Consider the following 13,680-nt stretch of genomic DNA (forward strand, 5'->3'; position numbering starts at 1 on the left):
CTAGAACATGCTCTACCCTAATTATGAATCTGAGATCACAATTTAAATTTACCTCCCCCTCCAATGCAACATTTTTCCAAGGTGCAAAGTTACTCATTTTTTTACTTTACTTTCCTTATTGAATCAGACTCTTAGATTAAAAAATAAAGATAAAAATATTATATTATTTGGATGTCTATTATAATGTATGTATAATATAACACAAGATGTGAGCCAGGGATGTCCAGGCATGTCTGTGGCTTGAATGAACAGTTTGTAAAAAGCAAAAGTCTGTGACATTTGTGAAGAACTACATTTTCTGTGGTTCTGACCACCAAAGTGATTCAGGCGGCATTTTCTCGTGTCTCTGAAGCCTCTGTACCTGTAATGTATTCAACATGACCAGGATTGACACTGTGTGTTGGATCTCCGCTTGGCATAGCTTCTAAAGCTAACTGAAATCCAATGTACACTGACTACATGTGTCAGGTTTCAGCTGACAGGACAAGCTGTGGTCTGCTAACATCTGATACAGTCAGACCAACTCAATTTGAATATTCTTCAGGCTCAAAGGTCCTGAAAAATTATATATGGATGAGAGGGATCACTGGGTGTAAGTATCAGGCGAATTGAGGGGATCCTGGTGGGGAGACCCTGAAGGCATACTGTTTGGGAAAGGTGATGTGTGTTTTAAAAATAATTCCTTATTGATCGGGGGTAATTCATTACCTTCAGATCACATTTCAAAGTTTTAATATGTTGGTTAATGTGTGTTGGCAGAGACCATTCTCCTTGTTTGGAATGCACTAGACTAGAATAATGAGCTTATGGTGGCTGTCTTTCCTCTCTATTCGGGAGATCGGTTACTCTGATTTCCTCCCACACAGTCTAAAAACATACTGGTAAATTACTTGGCTTCTGACAAAATGGACCCTAGTGTGTGTGTGCATCCGGGTGTAGCAGCTGACCACACCCAAGATGGCTGCCTCATCCTCTGAAACAATGTAAATTGCTTTGAGTCCTATAGGAAGAAAGGTGCTATATAAATAAAGAAATATTATATTACTATAGAACTAAATATGATGGTCTCATACACATATTTAGTGATGCTATTGGCTGCAGGAGGGACACTATGAACTTTGATGAGTAAGGGGCAGAAGAGTCATTTAATGATTACATGGAATGATAATGTATATTAGATAAATAGTAGGCTAAAATTAATAATCAGAAGTTGCAGCATTGTATACAGCTCCAATGGGTCTGCTAGCAAGCCAAAAAGATGCAGCACTGCATACTGGTCAAATGATGTAGAATTGTATACAGAATTAAAGGGGTTTATTTACTTGTCATATGTTGAGTGGGCTTTATAAAAATCATTTATGTATACATGCTATCATGGTGAATATGGTGTATAAAGAGCAAAGGAAAATAAAAAAATGGACATGGCTTAAAAATTGTAGAACTGCATATCTTTAAATCTCCTTTTATGTTTCAGAACATATCCAGAATACCTTATTAAAGCTAAACCAATGATAAATAAGGGTCTATTAGTAAATACATCTACTGCCTATATTTTACCATTTGTTGGATACATTTTCTAATATATTGTATTTAACATTACCTCTATCTGACAGTTCTCATTTTCAGCCTTTTGCATATACAGTATATGCCAATGTCTTCTGCCCGACTTCAACAGGCTTAAAATCACCAAATCTAATAGTTTTTTGGTTGTTCCGACCAAGTTGATTGTAGGCAGATGATGCTGCAGTAAGGGAAAGGTGTATAAAGAGGATGACATGATTCTCCTTCTCAGAGAAATAAATCTTCAGATACAAATAACATTAGATATAATTGCAGTGCCTGATTAAGGGCCTGGAGCTGAAAATGATGGCAGGCCTGTCACACGATGCATTAATGGGTGTGGCTTCCTGAAAATGGGCGTGGCTTTACACACCAAATAAATATAATGGCATATTTTCATTTTAAGAGTTACATTTAAATACAACATTGTGACATCAAAATAGTATAGACTGCTCCATCATTAACTGTTGATCACTATACTAGTTAAAGCCCCAATTTCTTATTACCAGAACACCATGCAGAGCCCCACCATCTGGCCACCAGTATACTAAGCAGAGTTCCATCATCTGTCTAATATACCATGTAGAATCACACAATCTGATGACCATTATTCCATCTACAGCAAATGACTGGCATTTTTCTATTTTTCAATCATTTATTGCACTAAAACCCCATTGCCAGTCATATATTGCAGAGATAAAGCCGCTGCCAGTCATGTTGTACCCCCATTTCCAAACATAAATGGTACAGTGATACCCTCATTACCAAACATAAACTGCACAGTAATATCCCTTTATCAACAACCCTAAATTGCAGATCGAAACTCCCATCACCATCCATAAACAGTTCAAATTTCACCCATTGTCAGTGAAAACTAATACAGTTCATATGGACACTCGGAAGCAGCTAATGGCAAATTGTGTGGGGTTCAAATTGCTTCAGTCATAAGTGGCAAATGCAGGAATTCTAGATGGGGAATTAATATGAAAAATTACTAGCCACAATAAGCAACATGTGTTTGTCAACTGGCTCCTCTCCTGCACTAACCTTCCTGAGAGGCAGCCATAGGATTAGACACTGGCATCTCTTTGCATGTGAAAGTGGGTGAGACATTGAACCCTGTCAGAGAATGATACAAGCAGCAATATATCATTCTAAGTGGCAGAATGGTGCACTTTACAGCATTCTGCTATACCAATCCCACACTACAAATACCGCCGCCATGCCTCCACACTACAGCTATGCCACCGTCAACCCTCCACATTACAGCAATACTACTGCTACCAATCCACACTACAGCAATGCCGCCCCCTCCACTCCACTCCACACTACAACAGTGGCGCCCTCTCCCCTCCACTTTACAGCAATGCCGCCAACTCTTCACACTACAGCAATGCTACTGCCACCCTTCCACACTACAGCAATGCCACCCCTCCACACTACAGCAATGCCGCCACCTCCCCTCCAAACTACAGTAATACCACCTCCACCTCTCCACACTACAGCAATGCGGCCCCCTCCCCTCCACTTTACAGCAATGCCGCCACCTCTTCACACTACAGCAATGCTACTGCCACCCTTCCACACTACAGCAATGCCACCCCTCCACACTACAGCAATGCTGCCACCTCCCCTCCACACTACAGTAATACCACCACAACCTCTCCACACTACAGCAATGCCGCCCCCCCTCCACTCTACAGCAATACACTGTCACCTCTTCACACTACAGCAATGCTACTGCCACCCTTCCACACTACAGCAATGCCATCGCCAACAATCCACACTGCAGCAATGCCACCCCTTTCCCTCCACACTACAGCAATGCCTCCACCTTCCCTCCACACTACAGTAATACCACTGCCACCTCTCCACACTACAGCAATGCCACCACCATCCTTTCACACTACAACAATGCCACCCATCCACTCTACAGCAATGCCACCACCAACTCCGGTTATGGTTGTATATTTCCTGAAGGCTGGTGACTGCAAATAGATTGAACAGCTGGTGTTCCCTACAACTGCATCTGGAGGTCAGAGAGCAACTATAATACTATAATATAGAATGAAAAAATGAATGAATGCTACCATAAAGTTGTCATTACAGTTACTCTCATATTAACAGGTATATTGTCTTCACAACACAATAGGTAGAATTTGTGCCAGCTTATACTTATGCCTGAATTGTATGTTAGCAGGTCCCCAATAGAGTATCAAGCAAATATTACAACTTTTAGCTGTTTAAGGGTAATCCTACTATCATAAATTCAGAGAGTCTGACATAATTGATTAATGATGTGAGCAGTCTAGAAGGGAAACTTAATATGCTACCTTGCACTTTAGTAAGTTATTCATCGCTGAGCCTTTATCAGCCACTGCAGCACTTACCTCCACTGTCAGATATAATATGACTTCATAAGGGCAGATGGAAAATATGACCTGTCGCTGACACTCTGAAGCTGAGCAGGCAGTCATTTAGATACCTATTTATTAAGCCTCCATCGGATACACTGTGCTGGGATGATCTAGGAATACGTTTACAGAATCATCTGTCATCGCTATGATGACCGATGATAATTAACAGGGCAAAACTTCGTAAATTAATAAATAGGCCCCTTAATCTTTAAGCTGCATTATTGTAACTTGTCATCTGCAAGGGCTGGGGGTGGTAGCGAGGAACAGGAAGGGACATACAGAATATGTAATAAGGTGTCAGATTCAGCCAGCATGAAGCAAAATGTCAGGGTCACCCTGATTAGCTTGATAAAAAACTGCATTAGGTGGATTTGAAGTGGTCCTGTCATGGGCCTATTTCTGGAAGGGAACTGGAACTGCAGTTCCATCAGTCTCTATGTTAATCCAGCTCTGCACACACTTCAACAGTAAAATATAGGGACTTGTTTTGCTATTTAAGTAAAAAAAACAAAAGAGCTTTGTGTGTTATGGTAGGTGGGATTTGGAGGTAGTATTATTATTATTACCATTCATTTATATAGCGCCACTAATTCCGCAGCGCTGTACAGAGAACTCTAAATTCCCTAACACACACACATTAGGGTCAATTTGAATGTTTTTGGAGTGTGGGAGGAAACTGGAGCAAACACGGGGAGAACATACAAACTCCCTACAGATAAGGCCATGGTCGGGAATTGAACTCCTGACCCCAGTACTGTAAGGCAGAAGTGCTAACCACTTAGCCACAGTGCTGCCCAGTAGACTTATACTTATACAGGATTGTAATTATACCAGGTTCACTAATTTCTACACTTAATGCAACCACCATAGATTTATGGTTCTGACGTTTTACTATTTTCTGCCTTAGTACATGAGTTAGAAGTCATACAGGCTCTGATTTAGGGTTGAATGCCAGTGCCACACTCAGACCCAAATCTTACTTTGTGTTACTGCTCATGCACAGTACAGTTGTGGCCCCATATACCTGGAGAAGCGAATCAGACATGCACCCATAAGTGATGGATGTGACTTATTCTAAATAGGCCGCATCTCCAGTTACACCTGTTAGCCGGCGTATATTTGCAGCTATTCGAGCCATGGGGCAAACACACGTACTGATGATGATCATCAACGCAGCTCTTTGCAAGTGTAAAAAATACAAAATAAATACATTTAAAGAAAAACAAACATAGCCACTTGCGAGGGGTTGAATAGACTCTCAGAGCCTGGGGCTGGCTGCGGCTTTTGTGGGTCCTCCCGCAATACCTGTAACCTTGTAGACTGTTTTCATTGTGGGGGAGTAAGGGCTATGACACTTTTCATTTATTTATTTTAAGCAATTTATTTTCCAGTCATTATTATTAAGCCTGTAAGCTTGTGAGCAGGGCCTTTTTACCTCTCTATCTGTATTTCCCAGTATTGTTTCATTACTGAGTTTGCTACCAATTGTAAAGCACTATGGAATTTGCTGGCACTATATAAATAAATGTTGATGATGATGATGGAGATAATGATTGATCTAGTACATGAATCTTGATGCACTTTAAATGTATTTTGATGTTGCTGCAGTCGTAAACAGTATTTTGAGCTGTACTTATCTTAAGATATGGGCAGCCCAAAATGCACACGTAAAAACACAAATGTGTTCCGCATGTTATATGCAATTTATATTGCGCTAAACTTTAAATGAACTCACAGTATATAGGTGCTAACTCTGAATTAAATCTGAATATAGCAGAACAGTTAAACAATCTTTAATGAAAAAGTAGCATATGAACTTTCACCTCCTATTTAAGTTTTATGTAACACAAATTAACCCATGCATGATACTCATGCATTCTAGTCAAATCAAGCTACTTAAGGTGTTAAAAAGGTTCTTGTCATGCATTTGGGCCTAGCCCAGGCCTCCTCAGGGGAAGAGCGTTACTTCCCGACGCAAGCGCCCTTTTTTAACGTGGTTTTGTCCACATGTCACCACCTCATCATTTTTCTCCATCACCTCATCCTTCATCTTCATCGCCACATCCTTCATCAAGCTACTTAAGGTGTTAAAAACTCCCCAATGTCACCCCCAGCAACCACCAACCACTCCCAACTGTCACTTCTCCTTCAATAAATATATAGGTCAGTGTATAACTCTGCCCAGCAGGTGGCGCTGCAGCTTGTTTTTTTTTTTCACACATGCCACTAGGCATTTATATAGTAGATACCGCCATACCTCCCAACATGTAAGTTTCCGGCAGTGGGAAAGTTAGGTGTGGCCCGTGGCGGAACTACCATTGGTACCGCAGGTGCTGTGCATTGGGGTCCATGGAGATAATGGGGCCTGCTGCATGGCCCCAGTTACCTCCTCCCTGCCTCCCTGCACCGGGTCCCAGAGCTCACTATTTCCTCCTCTGAAAGTGGCCACGTCGCAATGGGTTCCCCCCCCCCAGAGGGCTCCCTAGCGCTGTAAATAGCTAGGCTGCCCATTAGATATTTCCCTTTCCCTCCCACCAGACAAACATGTCCCCCGGTGGGACAGCAGGACTTAGCCCAAAATTCTGGACTGTCTCTCTGAAATCGGGACAGTTGGGAGGTATGTAGCATTATGATCATCATTTCATTGAAGTTCAGAAAACACTTTGATTGAAAGATCGACATTGTTTTCTAGAACGTATATGCTATCAAGACCTCTAGAAAAAGATCTACAAATAAAAGCATTGAACAGACTAGGAAGAATATTGTGTTTGATCAGAGTTAATTTTGTGGTACCCATATTGCAATTTCCAATTTCCATGTTGGTTCAAGAAAATGATTCACATAGGTAGCTAGCAAGGAAAAAAAACCTCTTTTTAAACTCATAGGAAACAGATTTCAAATCTCTTCAACTACAAAGAGCCTTCATGTTAGTCTATGAATGGTATCACCTCTTGGTCACATGGTAGAAAGCCGACTGTCAAAAAAATGATTTATTTAGCTTAATAAATCACCATCTATCATACTTTCTTAGAAAAATAACCTTGCAATAACACTGAGCTGGAAATGAAAAATCTTCTATTAACCTGACGTTAAGTTTCAACGAATACATGTTTACAAAGAATTATTTGATTCTTTGGCTGGAAAAAATTAAGGACTATTTGTTTGTTTGCGAAAGCTAAAGTTTATAAACCTGTAATAAGTGTACAGTGTGATACAGATGAATTGGTCTATTGATACCTATGCCAGCTGATTACACAGTGTGCTGGCTTAACATTCTCAGAAAAATTACTATCTAATACTTTTTAAATATAACCAAATAAAGAGAATGTAATATTTAAGCTGTTATCTGGACATAATGAATAAAGCATAATGCTGACAGAAAGTCAAATGTTTAGGGAGGTATGCCCCTGGCCTTATAAACTGCACAATGAAGTCATTTCTCAAATGAACCAGTTCTGGAGATAGTGGCCTTGTGGCAGTAGCAAAAACAGTCAATGTGAACCTCACCGTCTGCATATTTATTTCGTGAGAGTCATTGCCAATATCAATATGCAGAGAAATGAACATGGTATATTGAATTGGCTAGCACACTATGTAGCTTTTTTTTTTCCCTTTTTCCATGTTAAATATCAATCTACAATCAGATTGAGAAAAAATAGTTTGTGCCCAGGGTAAGTATGAGGTTCCATCTAGATCAACTTTTTTAAATATTCAAAGTATATTATCTGAGATGAGCAATAAAGTGTACGATTCTAACCACATAAGTCAAATGGCCAGTACACACCCATAATAACCTGTAACCTGTAACTAAGAACATCTAGTTATTTTATCGAATCTTAATGAGTTGTAACTTTTAAGGCCCCTGATTGCATCACAGGACTGCCCAGTGGCCCTGTGATATTCTATAAAGTGAACCGTTTGTACTACTTCCCTACTTAAAGACAAGGTGGGCAGCTCGGTGGCTAAGTGGTTACCACTTCTGCCTCACAGCGCTGGGGTCAGGAGTTCAATTCCCGACCATGGCCTTATCTGTGTGGAGTTTGTATGCTCTCCCTGTGTTTGCGTGGGTTTCCTCCGGGTGCTTCGGTTTCCTCCCACACTCCAAAAACATACTGGTAGGTTAATTGGCTGCTATCAAAAATTGACCCTAGTGTCTGTCTGTCTGTGCGTGAGTGTGTGTCTATATTAGGGAATTTAGACTGTAAGCTCCAATGGGGCAGGGACTGATGTGAATGAGTTCTCTGTACAGCGCTGCGGAATGGCTCTATATAAATAAATGATGATGATGATGTATATGATGATTTACATGAATTTTTTTTGAAGTTACATGCAATTAATAAGGTTCTGTGTTAATTTTCATGCAACTAACTAATTAACTAACAAACTAGCTAATTAAGGTAAGTAATATACTCACTTCTTTAAGCAATAAACCCACATATAACCATTTTGCTAGACAAATATTATATTTAACTGCTACAAAGATGGTAATTATACTTTTCCTTATTTGATTAATGTTTTTTGCTTATAGATGTAATTACTATTGTGATTAAGTTATTATTATTTGTATTATTATTATTATTATTATTTTTAATATTTATTATTATTATTGTTATTATTATTATTTATTATTATTATTGTTATTATTATTATTTTTAATATTTATTATTATTATTAATATTATTATTATTAATAATAATAATAATAATAATAATAATAATAATAACAATACTAATAATAAATAGTATTAATAATAATAATAATAATAATAATAACAATAATAGTAATAATAATAATAATAATAAATATTAACAACAACAATACCCATTATCAAAAACCTTTTTTTTAATTCCTACCTTTGGCCATGAAGGAGTTAACGTGCTTGTTATTAAACAGATTGCATGTTGTGGTACACCTCCCATTAATCCTCATATTTGCTATATCTCTTTGTATTCCTAATTAGCAATTCATGATATTCAATATATGCAAGAGTCACATTCTTGAAGTGTGGAGATACTTAATCATTTAGGCAGGATTTCTTTGCAAAATTCCCCAATTTCACCTCCCCGATTTTTACACTGAATTTTGTCAGTTTATAAATTTGCACCACAATTTGTCACCAAGAGGGGAATATAATGAGACCCACGGCATTTTACACGTAGACACTGAAAAATAAAGACCATTAGCAAAAAGTATAATTAAATTAAAATGTCAGTTTGCTGGAGAAGCTATGTAAATGGAAGTTATTTGAAACTGTGATAATACAAATTGGGTTCTTTCTAAAGCTGTGAAAGTAAAATGTCATTGGATTTAACTAATTTTCTGCTTTTGAGAATTAAATCTAACTATAAAGATATTAAACAATTAAATGAAAAGGCAGATATTCGCCCCCCAACCTTTTCCTTTTTAAAAAAATAAAATACTTTAAAATTGCTATTTTGCATTATCGTTATGTATGTTAACAATATTTAGTAGGAAAAAAGTGCAACTGTATCTAATGTGACTAAAAAACTAGAATGCATGAGTATCATGCATGGGTTAACTTGTATATATATATATATATATGGCTAATGCTGCTCCTCACCTTTATAAATAGACACAAGCGGTGGTAGTCTCTTTGCCGATGCTGATAAATCTGACGCTGAGGACACCTACAAAGAAAACCGATTTGAGAAGACAACGACAAGAATATACACAGACTTACCTGATCAGCGACTGTCCACATATCCGATCCTAGCAAAACACTGACAGGAGCTTCTTCCGAATGCACAGGTGTTCGGCAATAATGTCTGACGTCAGTGCGCCATCAATGAATTTTGGTGTTCACCTATAAATCACTATGTTGAGAATCATGACTTGTACATTCACTTCCCAGTAAATTCAGAGTGGGCAACATATTGATGGTAGCTCTATAACCGCCTGTGAGATGTAACCTCAAGCAGATGTTATTTTGTTTAATGTTTGCTATATTAATATCAGTATAAATATACTATACTAATTTACCTGCCAGGTAAATGTTGTTGAATGATTTTTATACAGATATTTTATTGTTCTATATGTGTATAACATATATGTCCACACTCCAAAAACATACTGGTAGGTTAATTGGCTGCTATCAAATGTGACCCTAGTCTGTCTGTGTCTTGTGTTAGGCAATTTAGACTGTAAGCTCCATTGGGGCTGATGTGAGTGTGTTCTCTGTACAGCGCTGCGGAATTAGTGGCGCTATATAAATAAATAAATAAATGATGATGATAATGTTTAGTAAATGTAGCACTATGTAAATGTTCTGTATTATATAGTATTATAGATGTTATAGGTGATAGAGTTTACATTTTTGCAGAATCATTGTCAGACCACTCATGTCTATACTGCTGGACCTATTTACGTAAAACATATACATTTTTAATAAAAAAGAACTTGTCACTGTTTCTTCAGGAATACAATTTTAATTACAGCCTTTAAAATGCTTTGCTCTTTTCTGCTTTAAATCCAAAAATCAAACCAAGTCCAGTAGCATCTCATTCTTTACGTCATTCGTTGGGTTGCAAGTACTTATGCACTTTATGTTTCTTTTGCATTAGTCATTTTATATACTTGCTTAATTATTTTGTAACTAGTTAAAAGTCCATCAAAATGACGGAAAAAAATAACAGTAAGATCACTTTGGACCCTTTTTTGGTAACGGTTAAATTCTGTGCATCATTCATTCATTCATTCAACGAACGTGGAATTCACTACCTGCTCCAATAACAGGGGCAGACCGTATTGCACCCAATTTGACTTTACCCTTATGGCAGCATTGATTGAATACTTTGTCAGATGGCTGCTCAGCCGCAAAATGCTTAGCATGGGAAAATTCACAAATACTGTTCATGGGACCACAGATATGAGCATTAATATTTGTTTCATCAAAGTTACCAACGTTAAGAATGCCGTGGCATCTTGTTCGCTGACTTTGTAGGCATTGACATGATATTATCTCTGTCCTGTTTTCTCTGTGACGGGCAATTTGCTGAGGAGTCAGGTTTGCATGGCGATGACACATGGTAGTGACTGTAAACCCCAGAGGAAGCCATTTGGCTGTATTTTGGTCTGCCTAGCACCTGCTATCAGTGGCATGGTTAGTGAAATTGTATAGGCCTCATTTTGATTAAGGAGTAAGTCCAGCTAGAAGGTGCAATTTTGCACTCTACCGAAAACATGCACGGCAGAGGAGATGGACAGAGAGATTTAGGGCCTGATCCAATAAGGAAAGTAAATAAAAAAAAGGAGTAACTATTCACCTGGACAAAACCATGGTGCATTGGAGGGGAGGTAAATTTAAACTGTGGAGACAGATTTATAGTTGGGGTAGGGTATGTCCTAGATCAGGGGTAGGCAACCTGCGGCTCTCCAGGTGTAGTGAAACTACAAATCCCAGCATGCTTTGCCACCTATCTGCTGGTTATCTACTGGCAAAGCATGCTGGGACTTGTAGTTTCACAACACCTGGAGAGCCGCAGGTTGCCTACCCCTGTCCTAGATTAACTTAAAATTTCAGTGTACAAATAAAGCTCAAGTATTTGTGCGCTACATGAAAAAACAGACAGTATTTAACTTATGTGCAAAATAATAAACTAATTTGCACCCCTTGCATTGTAACATGGTTTGTCCAGGAGAAAGTTTACTCAATTTTTTGCCTTACTTTCCTTAATGAATCATGACATTAAGATTGGGAGAAGGGTGTGCCAGTGTAAAAATAAAGTATTTCTGCGCAAAATGCAAATCAGACAGCATTTTCCCAGCATGCAAAAAAGAATGAATTTGCCCCCCTTGCATTGCTACATGGCTTGTCTCGGTGCAAATGTCACCCATTTAACTCTAAATGAAGCCAATAGTGCACACAGCCAAGAAATGCCTTTTCTGTGTTCTTAAATATCCAGGGGAAGGCTGGGCTGGGGGACAGGGGGACATCTGCCCCCATTCCAGTCCCATAGTGGACTACCTTGGGCTGGGTCACTGGGCCTGATGAACTTTTTTCTTTTAAAATAGTCTGCTAAGTTGAATTTTGCCCCGGGCTAAAATTTGCCAGCTACCCTGTGTATATCTATCATATTGGGACATTTGGTTTGTAGAAACTGTGTATATTAACCAGTCTTGTATTTTATGCAGATAATAATCAGATTTTACTTTGCTATGGAAAATTACTATATACTTTAATAAGATGATCTAGATATCAATGATTGTCTGAATATCCTATAAAACAAAAAGTTGTATAACCACAATAATCCGTTTCTGTAGGTATATTTTGCCTAATAAAATAAACCCTTTACTTCACTTTTGTCTGTCTATCCCTACTGAAAAAGCAGAGTATGTCTACATCACTTGACTCTTTTTCCTGTATTTAATTGAATAGTCAATAAACACAATGCGTTCATTTTCTTACTTACATAAACTTGTTGCTTTGCCACTATTTTCTGTGCTTATGAGTTGGGTTTACAGAGGGTAAAAGCCACCTAGGGCACAGACAGGGAAGGTTTCTGATTAATTATTATTTAATAAAGTGTAAAATACTAATTAGATGGTTGTGAGCATATATTTGCCATAGATAAACAGTTTCCATAACTAACATGCAACTAAACGTGTACTTAAATTTTACAGGAAAAGCACATTTTGCCCATGTCTTTAAATGTTACTTCTTTTCAATCCCTTTTTTTTAAATCTAAATTCCACCACTGAACAATTTGTGATTCACATCGCCGAGTTTTAATCCCTGGACTTGCTGTCAATCATTTTACAATTGTGCAGACACAGGCAGCAGCAGAGTGTTTGAGAGCAAGGGTGGTGTCAGACAGGCACTTTTCCGCACTGTCTGACACCACTGTAACTGACAGGCAATCCAAGTAAATTGATATTGTGATTTCACGATGAGAAGGAGCTTTAATAAGAGAGGGTGGGCAGACTTACTAGTGATTAGTACAGCAATTATTATGTTTTGTAACAGTCAGTATGTTTTAACAAATACACCGGTTCATATCACAATACTTTTTCCTGTTTTTCTACAACTGTATAGCTATATGCGCTAATGAGAGCTATAGAATTATTTTTTTTGTGTCAGTCGGTTTGTGGTTAAAAATACACCAGTTGTACACTTATTATTATTAATATTATTAACATTATATATTTATTTTTTAAAGTGCCAGAATATTACGCTGCGTTGTATATTGAGGAGATCATAATGCAAGCAAATGAGGCACAATGACATGAAACAAAAGATAATCACAGCACTGTGCATACAGACTTACAATGTGGGGAACATTTGATACATAAGGTATCGGAATAACAATTGTAGCTGAGATAGCAAATGGCACTAATGGCAAGGGCTGAAATAAATTGCACCAATCAGTGCATGGTAAAATAATATACCTGTTAAAATAGCATTAGCAACTGATATATTTGGAATATATAATGGGAATTTTTAACATAGGCAATGGAAAGTGCCAGCATAATAGATTTGGGATTTATTGCAGTACTACAGCAAGGGCTGGGTTGGTGGATATATGAACAATTTATACAATGGAAAAAACTCTTACACAAAACTATTGGACTCCAATAGAGTGTGAGTCAATGTACAGGTAACTAAGAAGGTTGTTTAATAAAATATAGACAAATCAGACAATGCTGCTTACCTGTTCATACAGCTATATACCAAATACTAGAGTTG

Source organism: Mixophyes fleayi, chromosome 10 (genome assembly GCF_038048845.1).
Source record: "Mixophyes fleayi isolate aMixFle1 chromosome 10, aMixFle1.hap1, whole genome shotgun sequence".
Lineage (NCBI taxonomy): Eukaryota > Metazoa > Chordata > Amphibia > Anura > Limnodynastidae > Mixophyes > Mixophyes fleayi.